Source organism: Pongo abelii, chromosome X (genome assembly GCF_028885655.2).
Source record: "Pongo abelii isolate AG06213 chromosome X, NHGRI_mPonAbe1-v2.0_pri, whole genome shotgun sequence".
Lineage (NCBI taxonomy): Eukaryota > Metazoa > Chordata > Mammalia > Primates > Hominidae > Pongo > Pongo abelii.
This window is the reverse complement of record NC_072008.2, coordinates 2181198-2200375: the sequence shown is the minus strand read 5'-3', so window position 1 is coordinate 2200375 and position 19178 is coordinate 2181198.

The window sequence follows — 19178 nt, the reverse complement described above, 5'->3', positions numbered from 1 at the left end:
TTTGATTTGCATTTCTCTAAGAATCAGCGGTGTTGAGGTTTTTCCATATTTTTTTTTTGGCCATATGAATGTCTTCTTTTGAGAAGTGGAAAGATAGCATTTCAGGAGTATTCCCCAATATATTAAAGAAATATATTTTGAGATAAAATATTTGTATTTCCTTTAGTATATTTTATTTATTTATTTATTTTTCTTTGAGACAGGGTCTTGCTCTGTCACCCAGGCTGGAATGCAGTGGTGTGATCTCGGCTCTCTGCAACCTCCACCTCCCGGGTTCAAGCAATTCTCCTGTCTCAGCCTCCCAAGTAGCTGGGATTACAGGTGCCTGCCACCACAGCTGGCTCATTTTTTTTGTATTTTTAATAGAGATGGGATTTTGCCATGTTGGTCAGGCTGGTCTCAAACTCCTGACCTCAGGTGATCAACCCACCTCCCAAAGTGCTGGGTTTACAGGTATGAGCCACTGTGGCCAGCCTGTTTCTTTTCTTATACAAACAAACCTATAATGGTAAAGTTTAATTTATGAATTAGGCACAGTGAAAGATTAACAACAACAGACTAATAATAAAATAGAACAATTACAACAATATACTGTAGTAAAAGTTATGTGAATGTAGTGTGCTCTCTCTCTTTCATGTGTGTGTCTCACTCTCTCTCTTGAAATATCTTAGTATTTTCAGCCATAGTTGACCAGTGGTAACGGAAACCACATGTTGTAGGCTGTTTTTGCATTGCTGCAAAGAAATACTAGAGACTGGGTAATTTATATGAAAAAAAAAAAAGAGGTGGGCTGGGCATGGTGGCTCACGCCTGTAATCCCAGCACTTTGGGAGGCTGAGGCGGGAGGATCACTTGATATCAGGAGTTTGAGACCAGCCTGGCCAACATGGTGAAACCCTGTCTCTACCAAAAATACAAAAAAATTAGCCAGCGGTCATGATGGGCACTTGTAATCCCAGCTACTTGGGAGGCTGAGGCAGGAGAATCGCTTGAACCTGGGAGGTGGAGGTTGCAGTGAGCTGAGATCATACCACTGCACTCCAGCCTGGGCAACAGCAAGACTCCTGTCACACACACACACACACACACACACACACACACACACACACACGAGGTGTAATTGGCTCATGGTTCTGCAGGCTATGGAGAAAGCACAGCACCGGCATCTGCTCAGCTTCTAGGGGGGCCTCAGGAAGCTTCCAGTTATGGTGAAAGATGAAGTGGGGGTGGGCATATCACATGGGAAAAACAGGAGCAACACGGGGGTGGTGAGAGGTGCCACAGCACTAAAACAGCCAGATCTGGCAAGAACTAAGTCACTATTTCGAGGACAGAAGTAAGCCATGAGGAATCTGCCCCCATGACCCAAACACCTGCCACCAGGCCCACCTCCAGCATTGGGCATGACAATTTGACATGAGATTTGACAGGGACAAATATCCAAACTCTTTCACCATGGAAAGCAAAACCACAGATAAGGGGGGGCTACTGTACATTGTGCAGAAATGCAGCTCCTCGGAGCCGGCTGGGGGAAGGAGCAGGTCTCTCAGCTGCTGAACAGTTTTGGGAGATTACCTACCATCACTTCTCTCTGTCCCAGAATCACACAAAATGGTCAGCTGTGCCAAGTGCCTTGCCCAGTTCTCTGCACCTTTCCTTTTGTCTCCTTCCACGTGTGACCACCCCTTCACCATCCTGTCGTCACGTCTAAAGTTCCCTCCACACATCACATGATAGCCAGTAAGTCTAGACACAAGGTGTGAAGCTAAGGACAGCAACTTTATTTTTAAGAACCAGCAAGTCAAGAAGACAGAAGACTGCTGTCCTAAAAAGCCATCTTTTTTTAAAAAAATTTATTATTATACTTTAAGTTCTGGGATACATGTGCAGAATATGCAGGTTTGTTACATAGTTAAACATGTGCCATGGTGGTTTGCTGCACGCATCAACCCATCATCTAGGTTTTAAGCCCCGCAGGCATTAGGTATTTGTCCTAATGCTCTCCCTCCCCTTGCACCCCACCCCGCAACAGGCCCCGGTGTGTGATGTTCCCCTCCCTGTGTCTATGTGTTCTCATTGTTCAGCTCCCACTTACAAGTCAGAACATGTGGTGGTTGGTTTTCTGTTCCTGGGTTAGTTTGCTGAGAATGATGGTTTCCAGCTTCATCCATGTCCCTGCAAAGGACATGAACTCATTCTTTTTTATGGCTGCATAGTATTCCATGGTGTATATGTACTACATATTCTTTATCCGGTCTATCACTGATGGGCATTTGGGTTGAAAGAACCATCTTAATACAATTTTAGGCTGCTTTTATACTAGGGGGAGAGGGAGGGTGATAGAAGGCAAGAGGTGAGCAATGACCACAGACATCTGGGCGGCTATTATGGGCCAAGGGGCCTTGTGGAACTTCCTCATCCTTGGTCAGGTCACAATGCTCTTATAAATCTTTGACATAACATTGTTCCTTCTGTGCACATCCTCCTGATCCCCTCGGGGGTTATTTTTGGGAAGGGACTATGATCATTCTTGCTTTAAAGTTAAACTGTAAACTGAATTCATGATTAGCTTGACCTATTTGTAGGAATGAGCAAATGCAGTCAGCTTGTGAGGTGAGAAGCAAGATGGAGTGAACTATGTTAGAATTCTCTCACTGTTACATTCACACATAGGTTCTTGGCCAAAGAAGCACATGACCAACACATTCTCTCTTTTTTTTTTTTTTTTTGAGACAGAGCTTCGCTCTTGTCCCCCAGGCTGGAGTGCAATGGTGCGATCTTGGGTCACTGCAACCTCCGCCTCCCGGGTTCAAGTGATTCTCCTGCCTCAGCCTCCTGAGTATCTGGGATTACAGGCGCCCGCCACCACGCCTAGCTAATTTTTTTATATTTTTAGTAGAGACAGGGTTTCACTGTGTTGGCCAGGCTGGTCTCGAACTCCTGACCTCAAATGATCCACCACCTCGGCCTCCCAAAGTGCTGGGATTACAGATATGAGCCACCACGCCCGGCCCAACACGTTCTCTTGTTAGAGGCATTTGAACCAGAGCAACTCAATCTTGAATAGTAGCTGGGTAAAATGAGGCTGAGACCTGCTGGGCTGCATTCCCAGGAGGTTCGGCATTCTAAGACACAGAATGAGATAGGAGGTCAGCACAAGATACAGGTCATAAAGACCTTGCTGATAAAACAGGTTGCAGTACAGAAGCCGGCCAGAACCCACCAAAACTAAGATGGCGACGAGAGTGACCTCTGGTTGTCCTCGCTGCTCATTATACCCTAATTCTAATACATTCGCTTCTCAAAGATGTTCCCACCAGTGTCATGACAGTTTACAAATGCCATGGCAACATCCAGAAGTTACCCTATATTGTCTAAAAGGGGAGGAACCCTCAGTTATAGAAACTCCCGTTTCCCAGAAAACTCTTGAATTTAGCATATAATATAGCATTCAGATTATGTGCTAAATGCCCTTTGTTTAGCATTTAATCAAGAAATAACCATAAGTATACTCAGTCAAGCAGCCCACGCTTCTGTTCTGTCTATGGAGCAGCCATTGTTTTATTCCTTTACTTTCTTTTTTTTCCCCCCCCACAAGACAAGGTCTCGCTCTGTTACCCAGGGTGGATTCCATTGGCACAATCAGAGTTCACTGTAGCCTCAACCTGTTGGGCTTAAGCAGTCCTCCCACCTCAGTCTCCCAAGTAGCTGGGACCATAGGTGCATGCCACCACACCCAGCTAATTTTTTTATTTTTGGTAGAGACAGAGTTTTGTCATGTTGGCTAGCTGGTTTCAAACTCTTGGGCTCAAGCATTCCGCCCGTCTCAGCCTCCCAAAGTATTGGCATTACAGGCATAAGCCACCCTGCCCAGCCCTTTTACTTTCTTAATAAACTTGCTTTCACTCTGTGGACTCATCCTGAATTTTTTCTTGCACGAGATCCAAGAACTCTCTTGGGGTTTGAATTGGGACCCCTTTCTAGTAACACTTTGACTCCTCTGTTCACATGTCATCACTTCCTCCAGCAAACCTGGAGTGTTCAAACTCTTTTCCATCCATCCTTTCCTCTCAAGGCAAAGAGGCAACTTGGCTATTCTCATAGACACACAGATAGGAGATGTAGGAATTCATAGGCAGACATTCAACTCAGATGTTAGATCTATTGATAAACAAGATGGCAGCTTGTCTTGCTGCTTAGATATAAAAGATGCTGTTGCTTGCTTGCAAAAAAAATGAAGCATGTTCTTGGAGTTCACCAATATGGCGTGGACTTTATCTCCTCAACAGTATCAGTCAGTGCAAGATGGTCCAACCTCTGGGTGCCAAGACACGCACTCATTTTCCCAATGCCATTCTCTTATCCCTTGAGCCTGCTTTCCCACCTGCTATGGTTTGGATCTCTGTTCCCACACAAATCTTATGTCAAATTGTAATCCCCAGTGTTGGAGCTGGGGCCCGTTGGGAGATGGTTGGGTCATGGGGGTGCTTTTTCATGAATGGTCTAGCATCCTCTTCTTGGTGCTATTCTCATGCTAGTGAGTGAGTTCTCACAAGATCAAGTTGTTTAATGGTGTGTGGCACCTCCCTTCTCACTCTCTCTCTTGCTCCTGTTCTAACCATGTAAGATGCACCTGCTTGCCCTTTGCCTTCCACCATAATTGTAAGTTTCCTAGGGCTTCCCCAGTCAGGCTTCCTGTCCAGCCTGCAGAACTGTGAGCCGATTAAACCTCTCTTCTTTATCAATTACCCATTCTCAGGTATTTCTTTATAGCAGTGCAAGAAGGGCCGAATACATCACCCATTGAGCAGATTGGAAGTGCAAGAAAACTAGCACATGCCCCCAATCCTGGAAGCAACCTCAGCCAACACATGTTGGGAAATGACAGAAAAAGACCCCGGCCTTCCTCACTCTTCCAGTGGGATGACCCTGTCTCTCCAAGCTCTCATTGCAGTCACTGGCCTGATAATACCTTCCACTCTGTCTTCACTCCCTCTCTCCTCCCACTGCTCCCTGGGACCCACCCCCGCCCACCCTCCCCAAACACAAAGGCTTTGCGGTAAAATCACGGCCTCAAGGTCTGCTTTGGGGAGAAAAGAGTCACCTCCTTGAAATCTAGACTTTCTGTGCTTCCAGAAAACATGTTGAAACGTTACCTGTCAATTAAATTCCAGGAAGCCTGGGTGTATCATACTTTGAATCATACGGACAGACACCAGGAAGAGCCTGGAGTTTGGTGAACTTTGTTGAAACCCCTCCATCACCCTCCTGGTTGAATCCAATCCAATCCTCATGTCCTCATGAGTTCATTTTCATTTCCTAAATGACATCCATGGAAAAATAATGGGGAGAGAGGAAAGCACAATTTTACATTTGTATCTGACGGGCTCTGAAAGGGAGCCAGAGAATGTAGTTAGCATCCATAAATTATGGAAGAGGGTATTTCCCATCTTCTTAACACATGCAACACTTCTAATGGACCTGCAAAAACCCCAGCGGCCTTTCAATGTCCCCCACATCTTAGCACACATAAATATTTACATCTCTCCTATCAAGAAACAAATATGCATGCATATCATTATTTTGGAGATATAGCGTGAGCACTTTGTTTGCAAGAAACAAATATGCATGCATATCATTTTGGAGATATAGTGTGAGCACTTATATTTGTTTGCAAGAAACAAATATGCATGGGTATCATTATTTTTGGAGATACAGTGAATGCACTTTTCAGTTACATGCTCAAAATGGTATGCTAAACTGAAAGTGGTTGTCATTACCCTTAATTTCTGCAAGGAATAAACAAGTATGTCCTGGCGGCACATTGCTACGAATAAAGCAGACTATTTCAGGGCTATGGGAGTTCTATGGAAAGCGTGAGCCAAAACACGGTTTTTCCTGTGTCTTGTTTATGATGCTTATTCATAATGGGAGGGAACAGAATATTGGCTTCATTCATGTCCTTGATTTATGATGGAGTCCATAGGAATCTGCCACCTTGGGTGAATGAGCAATACTTAAAGGAATGTCCTATATGATACCGAGATATGCCACCCAAAATATGACTTAGGAGACCAAGATACACCACCCAAAATATGACTTAGGAGACCAAGATACGCCACCCAAAATATGACTTAGGAGACGAAGATACGCCACCCAAAATATGACTTAGGAGACCAAGATTGCGATTTTTATAAAAAGCTCAACAGCAATCATTAGTGTTAGTGGGGTTTTTTGGGGTTTTTTTGTTTTTGTTTTTGTTTGTTTGTTTGAGACAGAGTCTCACTCTGTCACCCAGGCTGAAGTGCAGTGACATGATTTTGGCTTACTGCGCACTGCGACCTCCATCTCCCAGGCTAAACCAATTCTCGTGCCCCAGCCTCCTGAGTAGCTGGGAGTACAGGTGTGCACCACCGTACCTGGCTAATTTTTGCATTTTCCTTTTAGTAGAGATGGGGTTTCACCATGTTGACCAGGCTGGTCTCAAACTCCAGGCCTCCAGGAATCCACCTGCCTTGGCCTCCCAATGTGTTGGGATTACGGTAATGAGCCACTGCACCTGGCCAGTGTATGTTTGTAAGGTTCACCCACATTGTAGCATGTGTCAGTACTTGAAACCTTTTTCTGCTTGAGTCACATTCCACTGTATGGATATGCCATATTTTGTTAAATCCATTCATCGGCTGAGGGATATTTGGGTCACCTCCACTTTTTGGCTATTGTGAGTAGTGCAGCTATCAACATTATGTGTACAAATGTACAAGCTATTTGGTGGACACGTGTTCTCATTTTTCTCTTGAGTACATGCCCAGAAGCAGAATTGCTGGCTCATAGGATGATGTGGTTTGGCTGTGTCCCCACCCAAATCTTATCTTGAATTCCCATGTGTTGTGGGAGGTAATTGAATCATGGGGGCAGGTCTTTCCCATGCTGTACTCATGGTAGTGAATAAGTCTCATGAGATCTGATGGTTTTATAAAAGGGAGTTTTCCTGCACAAGCTCTCTCTTTGCCTGCTACCATCCATGTAAGATGTGACTTACTTCTCCTTGCCTTCTGCCATGATTGTGAGGCCTCCCCAGCCACATGGAACTATAAGTTCATTAAACCTCTCTTTCTTCTGTTACTTGCCCAGTTTTGGGTACATCTTTATCAGCAGTGTGAAAACAGACTACTACATATGGTATGTCTTCGGTTAACCTTTTGAGGAAACATCAGACTCTTCCATCTTTGTATCTTTCCAATTTCAATCTAAATGCACTCAAATCTGACTCTTAGACTCCACTCCCCTGGGAAATGTGATGTCGGCTATTATTGCGGTTCCCTCTCCTCCCTAGAGTCTCCTAAGAATCTGGGTCATGCTCCATTTTCAGGCGATTTGAAAATTGGTCCGTCATGGTCTCTGCTCTGAAAAGCTTCATTCTCATCCCACCTCCTGCCCCGACTTCCAGCAGCCTTAAAATTCTGGGGACGCAGACATCTGTGCTGAGGCTGAGAAGCCAGGAGCCTAGAGACCAGCGTCCCTGGGCAGGTGCAGTGGAACCAGCTGGCCATGTGCCAAAATTCCTGTGGCCCTTCCCTGGTACTGTGCTGTCCGCGCTGAGAGCTGGCCGCCTGCTCAGGGGTCCCTAAATCTTACGCTGGACAACTGCATAAGTGAGAAATAATTATTTAATTGTTAAGCCACAGAAATTCTGGGGCTCATGTGTTACAGCCAGTCATTTCTCATGAACGAATACAGTAGATGGCTTGGATCAACCCCCTCTGATGCGATGCTACTTCTCTTCTCAGTTGGTGGAAAACGAATTTCTATCAGTCTCTCTCTCCTTGTCTCTCTCTCTCTCTCTCTCTTTATTCCTTTTCCTTTCTGTCTCCATCTCCCTCTCCCTGACTCTTCTGGCCCCTCCCTACCATTGTCAGATAAAATATCAGGTTGCACGCGGTAGCGCACGTGTGTAATCCTAGCACTTTGGGAGACTAAGGCAGGAGGATTTCTTGAGTTCAAGAGTTCAAGACCACCCTGGACAACATAGTGATCCCTCGTCTCTACAAAACAAACAAACAAACAAACATATTATTTGAGCATGGTAGCACATGCCTGTGATTTTAGCTGGTCTGGAGGCTGAGGTGGGAGGATTGCTTGCCCCCAGGATGTCAAGGCTGCAGTGAGCTGTGATGGCACCACTTCTTTCTAGCCTGGGTGACAGAACAAGACCCCCATTTCAAAAAAAAAAAAAAAAAAGACACAACATCATCAAAAATTGTACTTAAATATAAAAGCTTGAATACTGAAAAGTCTCCCACAGCAAGCAGGCTTTAAAACTCCAAAATCTATCTGAACACAGTAAGCACATTTTTTTTTCACTCTTCTCAGATCTAAGAACGATGACAGGTGGCCATGGTGCCTCGTGTCCCCTTGCAGGGATGCAGGGGTACACACACCTTTTTTTTTTTTTTTTTTTTTTTTTTGAGACAGAATCTCGCTCTGTCGCCCAGGCTGGAGTGTAGTGGTGAGATCTCGGCTCACTGCAAACTCCGCCTCCCGGGTTCACGCCATTCTCCTGCCTCAGCCTCCCGAGTAGCTGGGACAACAGGCGCCCGCCACCACGCCAGGCTAATGTTTTGTACTTTTAGTAGAGATGTGGTTTCACCATGTTGACCAGGCTGGTCTCGAACTCCTGACCTCGTGATCCTCCCGCCTCGGCCTTCCGAAGTGTTGGGATGACCGGCGTGAGCCACCGCACCCGGCCTCGGTGAAAACCTGAGGCAGGCAGCATATTCCCTGCAGAGCCGGTAGGTGGCGCAGTCAGATAAGCATTAACTAAATCACAGCTCCCTCTCCCCATCAGAATCTTTATCTAGAGGGTAACCCCAAACCTGAGAATTTGGTCAGGTCCCCATACACATAGGCATCATCATTCTTCAGCGCCAACATGAAGGGCTCTTCTCCCACTGTTAATGGAAACTAACACATAGTCTTCCGAAACAGCCAGTCAAAAACTGTAATGCAGGAAAGAACAAAAAAAAATTAAAGGATGATTACAGAATAAATATTTACATTTCTGCCTGTAACACAGACTCTGAAGCACTGGAATAATGAGGACTTGCACACTGCAAATGGGCATTAAAATCTGGCTTTTTACTTGAAAAATGAAGTTTTGTGTCAAAGAAAATGGACATTTCAAACACCACATTTATGTTTGACCCACATATATATGTGATTTTAGCTGGTCTGATATTATATTTTTTATATATATATATATATATATATTTGTTTGTTTGTTTGTTTTGAGACAGAGACTCACTCTGTCGCCCAGGCTGGAGTGTTGTGGAGCAATCTCGGCTCACTGCAGTCTCCTCCTCCCGGGTTCAAGCGATTCTCCCACCTCAGCCTCCCAAGTAGTTAGGACTACAGGCGCCCACTACCGTGCCCTGCTAATTTTTGTATTTTTAGTAAAGACAGGGTTTCACCATGTTGGCCAGGCTGATCTCGAACTCCTGACTTCAGGTGATCCACCTGCCTCAGCCTCCCGAAGTGCTGGGATTACAGGCATGAGCCACTGCACCCAGTCAGTACCTTTATACCCTTCTGGAAACAGAACATGTTCCTTCCACTATTGACAATGAATTATGTCAACAGTTCTCCCCCAAGTAATGCACGAGTTTAAATCACACGGGTGATTTCAACTTGCTGCCCCCACTGTTTCATTTGAAAAATGACACCGTCATGCCTACCTGAGAGGCAGTGGCTCTACGTAAAAAGTTTTAACACACAGGAAACACTATTAAAGGGTTAGTGACTAACCCATATTTCCTGTTTTTTTGGTTTGTTTGTTCTTTTTCCCCACACATCCCCACTGGCCTGAATGAGACCTCAAGGTGTCTCATTCTTACTTTATCTTACAATTGCTCTGATGGTCAAGAAGCTTGACCACATGGGAATTCTTAAATCAAGGCACAAGTTTGTTACTAAGAATAGACACTGAGGTGGGTGGATCACCTGAGGTCAGGAGTTTGAGACCAGCCTGGCCAATATGGTGAAACCCCGTCTCTACTAAAAATACAAAAATTAGATGGGTGTGGTGGCGAGTGCCTGTAATCCCAGCTACTGAGGAGGCTGAGGCAGGAGAATCACTTGAACCTGGGAAGTGCAGGTTGCAGTGAGTTGACATCGCGCCACTGCACTCCAACCTGGGCAACAGAGCAAGACTCCATCTCAAAAAAAAATATATTGTTGTCAAATGTCCAGTTGACAAAGCCATGAGATCTTCTTGGTATGCCTGTCTTTTTGGAAAGGCATGGAGTTGAGAAAGAGGGACAGCTTGTCTTAAAGGAATTAAAGGAGAAGAGTTAAGCTTGTTTGAACTTTTCTTCTCCAACTCAGCGTTTTCATACAAGCTGTCCCCACGCAAGTGTGTGACAATAACCTGCATCTGCTTCCACCCCCACCCAGGATATTCTCTACTTTTCAGTATGTTGGAAAGCCATCCTGAATAATGATTATAGAAAGTAATGTAAATTGGCTGGGTGCTGTGGTTCATGTCTGTAATCCCAGCACTTTTGGAGGCCAAGGTGGGTGGATCACCCGAGGTCAGGAGTTCAAGACCAGCCCGGTCAGCATGGCAAAACGTCATCTCTACTAAAAATACAAAAATTAGCTAGGCGTGATGGCAGGCGCCAGTAATCCCAGCTACTTGGGATGTTAAGGCAGGAGGATGGCTTGAACCCAGGGAGCGGAGGTTGCAGTTAGCCGAAATCGCACCACGGCACTACAGCCTGGGTGAAAGAGCGAAACCCCATCTCAAAAAACAAACAAACAAACAAAAAACAAGAAAGCAACGTAAACTCTCCTGGACTTAGAGATTTCGCCCCCTTCTCACAACTCAGACACAGACCATCCGTTTTTATCAGGCAGCCACTCTCCTATCTACATAAAGGGCAAAGCTATAAAATATGGATTGAAGTTGGGTCTCAACACCTCATAATTAAAGATAATTTCAAATGTTAATTGAGAAGCCACAGATTTGCATGCAAATCATAACAAATCCCATATTCTGTACACAGTAGCCTGAGAAATAAAATATCATGATTGCATATAACTTATAAAAAAAATTTAAATTGAGACGATAAATTCAATCAGCACACAGTGTTTTACAGCTTCTAAACGCTGTATAAAGAAATTTATCGCCGGGTGTGGTGGCTCATGCTACTAATCCCAATATTTGGGGAGGCCAAGGCAGGAGGATCACTTGAACCCAGAAGTTGGAGATCAGCCCTGGAAACATAGAAGACCCCATCTCTACAAAAAATAAAAAATTAGCTGGGCATAGTGGTGCACACCTATAGTACCAGCTACTTGGGAGGCTGAGGTGGGAGGGTGGCTTGATCCTGTGAGGTCAAGTCTGTAAGGAACCATGACTGCATCGCTACACTCCAGCCTAGGTAACAGAGCGAGACCCTATCTCAAAATACAAACAAAAGAGAAAGCAAAAAATGTGTGATAATAATTCAACTTTTTCCAAGTGAAAAGGCCTTTCACTTCCAAGACACAGAGGCAGGAAGAAATATTAACTTATTTGAGATGTCAGTTTAAACAACCTACGACATCAAAAAGCAATGTACAGCCCTTAACAAAATTCCCCTCGAACCAATGCTGAAACCACTGGTCGACAAAGCAATTGTTTGCTTCAACTTAATTTCAAAAATTTTAAATGTTGCCAGGCATGGTGGCTCACACCTGTAATCTCAGCACTTTGAGAGGCTGAGGTGGATAGATCACCTGAGGTCAGAAGTTTGAGACCAGCCTGGCCAAGATGGTGAAACCCTGTCTCCACTAAAAATGCAAAAATTAGCCAGGCGTGGTCGTGCCTGTAATCCCAGCTACTCAGGAGGCTGAGGCAGGAGAATCGCTTGAACCTGGGAGGCAGAGGTTGCAGTGAGCGGAGATCATGCCACTGCACTCCAGCCTGGGTGACAGAGTAAGACTCCATCTCAAAACAAAAACAACAAAAACAAACCAAAAAAACAAGTTAATTAGAATGCATGGCCAATGTTATGTTCCCCAGCTCTGTTGGTTTTCATATTTTTTTCCACAAACCAAATAAAAATGAAAGCAAAGCTTAAAGCTAAAAAGCATACCCATTTAGACAATCTGGAAATATATACTCATTGTTGAAATAACACTGTGAGAGTTTGTGCATATTTCTTTGGTCGTTTTCGTCATCTGAATCTATGGCTGACTGGCTCCCACTCTGCTATTTTAAAAATAAAATGTCCTTTCTTCTATCGTTTCTATGGTTTTGTCACCAACCCGTATTTGCTGGAATAAGGTAGTAAAAAACATAAAGTCTGAACTCCCCATCAGCTCTGCTAACTTATTACTAGTTTTCACACACACTGAGTTTAATGAATCTGTGTTTTGGAACAAAGCAGTTACCTTAGGAACTTGAGAGATGTTTCCGGCCGGGTGCGGTGGCTCACCCCTATAATCCCAGCACTTTGGGAGGCCGAGGTGGGTGGATCACAAGGTCAGGAGATCGAGACCATCTTGGCCAACATGGTGAAAGCTCGTCTCTACTAAAAATACAAAAATTAGCTGAGCATGGTGGCACGCACTTGTAATCCCAGCTACTTGGGAGGCTGAGGCAGGGGAATTGCTTGAACCCGGGAGGCGGAGGTTGCAGTGAGCCTAGATTGTGCCACTGTACTCCAGCCTGGCGACACAGTGAGACTCCAGCTCAGAAAAAAAAAAAAAAAATCTAGAGAGATGTTTCCTTGTAAAACCACCCCATTCTAAAAAGCAGGTGGGTTACATCTGCTTCCCTGTAAAGAGAACTCTTTCTAGTGTTAGCTCCTCTGTTCATAGATAAAAAATGCTGCACACCTAAAATGTTAGTTTAAATTTATTAATAGCATCTACATAAAATCTTAGCTATTTCACACAACACTACCCAGTATCATATTTGAAATAATTTGAGCAAATAGTAAAAAGACATATCCCAAAGACAACAACACTGGCAGACTAAAGAAAAGCAGAAACCATGAACTAAGAAGGTAAAATGCTTTTGAACCTCTAAGCAACTCCTGCTATTACAGAAACATCTGTTTTCGTCCATTGGGTTTTATCGGTTTTTATCACTGGCTTTGTGTTTTGCCTAAATTAGCAAATATAGCAAGTCTGTTTATGCCTCAGTTAACCTGTAGACTTAACCTCACTAAAAATAATAACACATTAGGAAAAACTATCAGAAAAAACAATAGCCACACCTCCACCCCAACACAAAGGCACAGATAAAGAGGGACTGGACACAAATCCATACCACAGACTTGATTTGGGTTACTAACTTGATTTTGTAACCCAAATCCTTTTTGTTTTTGAGACAGAGTCTTACTCTGTCGCCCGGGCTGGAAGTACCCTGATGCAATCTCAGCTCATTGCAACCTCCGCCTTCCGGGTTCAAGCAATTATCCTGCCTCAGCCTCCCAAGTGGCTGGGACTACAGGCGCATTCCACCACGGCCGGCTAACTTTTGTATTTTTAGTAGAGATGAGGTTTCACCATGTTGGTCAGGCTGGTTTTGAACTCCTGACCACAGGTGATCCACCCACCTTGGCCTCCCAAAGTGCTGGGATTACAGGCATGAGCCACCAAGCCTGGCTGCAACCCAGAGCTTGATTTTTGACCTTGATTTGACCCACAGATTGGGGAATGAGAAGTGACTACAGAGTTGGAGGCTTGGAGGGAGAGAGGGTTTCTCATGTGAGCGGGGCATGGAGAAACAGTAGTCAAAATCCTGATTTTGACCAAGATTTTTTCCAAATCTTGATTTTTGACCTTGATTTGTAAACCAAATCAGTTTTGTTTTGTTTTGTTCTGTTTCCTGCTTTTTTGTTTTTTGTTGTTTGAGACGGAGTCTCGCTCTGTCGCTCAGGCTGGAGTGCAGTGACGTAATCTTGGCTCACTGCAACCTCCACCTCCTGGGTTCAAGCGATTCTCCTGCTTCAGCCTTCCAAGTAGCTGGGACAACAGGTGCCCGCCACCACGCCCAGCTAATTTTTGTATTTTAGGAGAGACAGAGTTTCACCATGTTGGCCAGGCTGGTCTCGAACTGCTGACCTCAAGCAATCCACCTGCCTCAGCCTCCCAAAGTGCTAGGATTATAGGCGTGAGACACCATGCCTGGCCAAATCAGTTTCATATAGCAAATTGTGAAAGCTGGTCACTGGATCACCTGAGTTTGAATTATTTTGAATATTGATGACCCAACGTGCAGATCCAGGAGACAGAGCCAGGACCCAAGATTTTCAATCCTTCAAAGGAGCCCAGGATTGTCAAGAATTTGGGCAAGTTTCCTCTGGTTAAATAACAAAATGCATGTCTCAGCATTCAAAGTGAAGCAGAGGAAAAGCACTTATTATTCAATTACTTTAGGCAATTGAGTCAAGCCAGAGATAGACACGATCCAAAAACTCTTGGGAAAGATGTTCCATCTTTTATATGGAATGCTGGACCTATCCCAAAGTTCTCCAGGGATACCCTGAAGAGTTGTAGCACATTCAAGAAAGTATACACATTTCTTCAATAAACAGACCCAGAGATAGCTGTCCACCTGGAGCAGATTCTGGTCAGCCCATGAGCAGCTCTTACTCACACAGATACTAAGCCAATCAGAAGTGATAAAATCCTTCCAATATTTCTAATCACCCAGGAATGAATTGGTCAATGGGGAACTTTTCCTGCCCTCATCTGCCTGCCCCAGGGCTCATGGTTCATCTTGTCCATGAGTTTCTACATGCAACTATGAGCTAAAAAAAAACAAACCGACCCAGGCACGGTGGCTTACACCTGTGAGCACTTTGGGATGCCGAGGCAGGCAGATGACTTGAGGTCAAGAGTTCGAGACCAGCCTGGCCAGCATGGAGAAACTTCATCTCTACTGAAAATACAAAAATTAGTTGGGTGTGGTGGCACACGCCTGTAGTCCCAGCTACTTGGGAGACTGAGGCAGGAGAATTGCTTGAACCCGGGAGGTGGAGGTTGCAGTGAGTTGAGATTGTATCACTGCACTCCAGCCTGGGCGACAGAGTAAGACTCTGTCTCAAAAACAGAAACAAAAACAAACAAACAAAAAACCCATATACACAGATTAAAAAGGAGAAGTCCTAATCACTCATAGTAAATCAATAGATTACCGCCCCCGTTAGAAGCTCTGCATCTCAGGACCAAACAACCACAAGCCATATATGGAGACAGCATTTAGTAGTTCACACATTGTGATTTAGGAAGCAACCACTTCTCTGATTCTAAAATAATTCACTCTAGGGAAAGTGGCTGCCCTGAAACATTGCCTTCCCACCATATTTAGTTCAAGAAGTCACTCAGGGATGAGGAAAATGAAGGATATGTGCATGACTGAAGGATTAAGTGGCAGAAACAGCATTTTATTTTTATTTTTATTTTTGAGACACAGTCTCGCTCTGTTGCCCAGGCTGGAGTGCAGTGGCGCAATCTTGGCTCACTGCAACCTCCACCTCTTGGGTTCACCATGTTGGCCAGGCTGGTCTCGAACTCCTGACCTCAAATGATTCACCTGCCTTGGCCTCCCAAAGTGCTGGGATTACAGGGGTGAGCCACTGCACTCAGCCACTAGCTTCTAATAATGATAATTCTACTCTCTACTTCTATGAGCTTAACTTTTTTGTAGCTCCCACTTATGAGTGAAAACATGGGGTATTTATCTTTCCATGCCTGACTTCACTGAAGATAATGTCTTCCAAGTTCATCTGCGTTGTTGCAAATGGCAGATTTCATTTTTTATGGCCGAATAGTATTCCTTGATGGATAGATATCATATTTTCTTTATCTAGTCATGTGTTAATGAACATCTTAGCTATTATGAAGAGTGTCGCAATAAACTTGGGCGTGCAGATATCTCTTGCATAGACAGGCTTTCTTTTAAAAATGTATACAGTAGTAAGATTACGGAATCATATGGCAGTTCTACTTTGAGTTTTTTGAGTAAGTGCCATACAGTTTTCCATCCTGGCTGTATTCATTTACATTCCCACCAACAGTATATGAGTTTCCGTTTGTCCCAATCCTCACCAGCGTTTTTCACTTTTTGTCTCTTTGATAATAGCGAATCTAACTAGGGTGAGTTGGCCATGAGTCTGTCTTTTCTGGGGGAAATTTGTTTCAGATCCTTTGATTTTTTTTTTTTTTTTTCTGAGACAGAGTCTCACTCTGTCGCCGCCCAGGCCTGGCACCATCTTGGCTCACTGCAACCTCTGCCTCCCGGGTTCAAGTGATTCTCCTGCCTCAGCCTCTCAAGTAGCTGCGATTACAGGCGCCCACCACCACACCCAGCTAAGGGTTTTGCCATGTTGGCCAGGCTGGTCTGGAACTCCTGACCTCAGGTGATCCACCTGCCTCAGCCTCCCAAAGTGCTGGGATTGCAGGTGTGAGCCACCGTGCCCAGCCCTTTTGGTAATTTTTAAATTGGATTACTGTTTCTTACTCTTGAGTTGTTTGAGAACCTTGTAATTTTAGAGATTCATCCCCTGTCAAATGAGTAATTATTGTCCCCAAATATTTGTAAATATTTTCTCCTATTCTACAGCTTGTCTCTCCACTCGGTTGATTGTTTCCTTTGCTGAGCAGAAGCTTTTCTGGTTTAATATAGACCCATTTATCTATTTTTGTCTGTGGTACCTGTGCTTTCGAGTTGTTGCCCACAAAATCGTGGCCTAGACCAAGGTCCTGAAGCATTTCCTCTTCTTTTAGCTTTAGTCATCTCATCGTTTGGGGTCTTATATTTCAGTCTTTAATTCATGTGGAGTTTGTTTTTGTATATGGTGAGGGATGGGGGCTAGTTGTATTCTTCTGAGTACAGTATCCGTTTTTTCTAGCACGATTTATTCAATAGAGGGTTCTTTCCCCTGTGTACTTCCCTGCTGCTTTTGTCAAAAGTCAGTTGGGTGTAAATCCATGTTTTTTTTTCCTGGGATGTGTATTCTGTTCTGTGTCTTCCTACATTAAAAATCACATTATAGGCCAGGCACAGTGGCTCATGCCTGTAATCCCAGCACTTTGGGAAGCCAAGGTGAGTGGATCACCCGAGGCCAGGAGTTCGAGACCAGCCTGACCAACATGGTGAAAATCCATCTCTATTAAAAAATACAAAAAATTAGCCAGACGTGGTGGCGGGTGCCTGTAATCCCAGCTACTCAGGAGGCTGAGGCAGGAGAATCACTTGAACCCAGGAGGCAGAGGTTTCAGTGAGCTGAGATTGTACCACTGCACCCCAGCCTGGGTGACAGAGCGAGACTCTGTCTCAAAAAAAAAAAATCAAATTCTATTTGTGAGAAAGGAATCGTGGTGTATTGGCTCTGACACCTGCCTTATACCTTTGCATCTGGATGTTCTTTTTGCTCTTGGCTTCACTGTGGGTGTCTGATAAATTGTACAGACAAAATTAAGTTTACAAACTGTCTGAAACTTTGTGTTTCTTCCCCTGAGGAATTCCCCTGAGGAATACCAACTCTTCATATGCAGGGAAGTGGAAGTACAGAAATTCAATTATCCCTCTTCTCTCAGCCGATGAACAGTTAGAGGCTGGAAACGCAGGTTCAATTGAAAGTTAGAAGCTGCTGCCCTGGAAATGTACACACTATCGCTGAGCGGGGACCTTTTCATGCAGCACATTGACAGTTCACTGTGTGGACACGTGCACACACACCCACACACACAGGGGCGCGTACACACACACACACACAATTGATTTCCTCTCTAAAGTGGCAAGAAGAAGCTGCCTGGCTGCAAGCCCTGCTGGCATGGGTCATGCCATCTACAAAACTGTTCGCTTGCTCCCCACTTTTGCTCGAAAACCTTTCACAGACTGCAGATTCAAGGGAAAGCCATGCCAGCCACCCCGCTATCTGCTGGGAGACCCTGAGGTGGGCTCTTCTCTTTGCCGTCAGTAGGAAGAGGGTCTCCTCCCTCCCACCTGTGTCATCCTGGGGGAAGAGCTGTCTCTGGAATGGAAACACCGGGTAGAAGGGTGCAGAGGAGAGATTGCATCCCCACTTTAGTGCTTGACGAACTCCTTTTTCCCCGACCCACACAGCCCTCTGATATCATGGTACATTTTCCTGGCATCCTTCCTCAGCTGCAAATCCATCCTAGACCATAGCAGGGGAGGCTATTTTTACCTGGGTCAGGTCATATCTTCTCCTTTGTTCCTGTTTCTGAAGGTCAGGAATGCCTTCCCCTCGGGAGCCAGGCTCTCAGACAAAGGCTCTCCAACCCTGAAGCTCTTTCTGCCTCCCAGAACCGTGGAGCATTGGTGCTGCGGTCACTGCATGCAGGCATATAATTTTCCCTCAGTAGTGCGTCACTGCAGGCAAGCGAAGACTTCTACCAGGCATCGTGGAACGGTTCCTGCTCACCGGTGTTAGGGGCCACAGGTAGCGGAGACAAAAATTAGGGTATGAAAGGCCCGAATTGTGTATTTGCTGGGAAACTGGGTGGTCCCTGTTCTTCCATGTCATGGATTCCTGGTGCAAGCCCTATGCCCCTGTCCAACACCCCCAGCTCCCTCCCTCCCTTAAAGAGAGTATTCAGGATGCCCAGCTAGGGAGGAACCACCTCCTTTCCCAAGAATTTGGGCTCCTTCGGCCTTCTGTGCTGTGCCCTGACCTGTTCGTGTCTCCACCAGACATCAGCCCTAAACACAGCTCACACTTCAGGAAAAAATGTGTGTGCACCCACGTGCCACAACGCCTGTCTCTCCATTCCCCAGGGCTAAGCCCCAAAGAGTAAGAGACAAACGTGGGGTGGAGGAAGGCGTCTGTGTGCATCGCCCCTTTATCACAGGACTGTGAGTCTCACACCAAGGCGTCTGCCTCACCCCTTCATCACAGAACCCAGTCTCCCCCTTCCCCTTATGTAAGCTGTGACTCTGGGCAAGGGTGTGTGCTTTTTTCCCGCCTGGGCCCATCCTGCTTGGTGTCAGCAATGAGTTAGTTCCAACTTGAAACCCCCTTCCCTGTACAAGAGACAGAGAGAGAGAGAGAGAGAGAGGGAGAGAGAAGGGGCAACTTCTCTCCATGAGCACCTTCATTCTTTGATGAGAATATCGCAGCTCACCCATACCGGGTTGCAGGGTGAGAGTGAGGGAA